Raw genomic sequence first — 1130 nt, 5'->3', positions numbered from 1 at the left:
TTCATCTCAAAAGCAAACCTCAACTTGAGCTGAGAATTATATTTACCCTAACAAGTATCACATGATGTCCAGTGACCAGTCTTTAGACTGAAAGGGGTCAACAAATAATCCAAAGGCTCATGACTTCTGGGTTCATGAAATTTAGACTATTGTTTAAAAAAAGACCTATGATCTTAGAAAGCAAAACTGATGCAAGTTGTATCATTGAAACTGCCTTTTTTGGATCTAACAGGGCTTTACTTCACACAGATACAAATGGTGCATTAAGACCAAATCTCAAAAGAGTGCTGCACCACCAAGGACTCATGTATAATTAGGCAACAGGACAGCAAGTCATCAAGTAGCAAACAAAAGTGATAATCTTGAGGAAGAAGGTGCTTTTCTAATGCCCATACTCTGAAACTTCCATTCTCTGTTGTCCAGTGGGGCACACCCTGCCTGGTTTTGAGCCAGTGGGAGATTCAGTGGAAGTGGAAGGCATGATTGCAGACTCCCCATGTGACAGTACATTCTTTAGAAGTGGCAGATGCCTGATTGGCTTGACATTCTATACAAAGGTCCATAATATGGTTCCTGCATATGGCGCAGTTGTCAACCACAATATCCCAGGCCCAGCGGGCTAATGCATTCCACTTTTTCACTTCAAAGTGCTTCTTGCTGGCACCACTGTTGGTGCCACTGGGGGTGCCCACATCCATCGCCACTGCCATTTTGGAAAGCGAGTGCCCATCTGAAACTGCCTTTTTAAAAATTTGTCATTTAATTTTCTACATATGGTTAGTAGAAGAAGCTCCTTGAGGGTGGGGAACATTGTGCTTCACCTTTGTAGCTCCAGATAGTTCTTGGAACATAGTAGGCACTTCGGGCTTGGAGCCAAGAAGACTAATGCTGCATCTAACAATTGTTAGTTGTATGACTTTGGAGCCTTTTGGAGCCTCAAGGAAATCTTTAAGATTTCTCTTTTAAAGAAAGGTGGATTGTGCTCTCTATGGCATATATATATATATGCATATATATATAATATGCATATATATGCATATATAATATGCATATATATGCATATATATAATATGCATATATATGCATATATATAATATGCATATATATATATAATCACAAAACTTTGAGGT

General features: G+C 39.2%; 1 pseudogene; it reads right to left on the bottom strand.

Moving 5' to 3' along the window:
• Positions 1–336: 336 nt before the first annotated feature.
• LOC118854728 lies at positions 337–716 on the bottom strand (annotated as a pseudogene).
• Positions 717–1130: the final 414 nt, after the last annotated feature.

The sequence above is a fragment of the Trichosurus vulpecula genome, chromosome 6 (genome assembly GCF_011100635.1).
Source record: "Trichosurus vulpecula isolate mTriVul1 chromosome 6, mTriVul1.pri, whole genome shotgun sequence".
Classification (NCBI taxonomy): domain Eukaryota; kingdom Metazoa; phylum Chordata; class Mammalia; order Diprotodontia; family Phalangeridae; genus Trichosurus; species Trichosurus vulpecula.
Note: the sequence above shows the minus strand (reverse complement) of the source record. Positions and strands in the feature narration are given on the sequence as shown.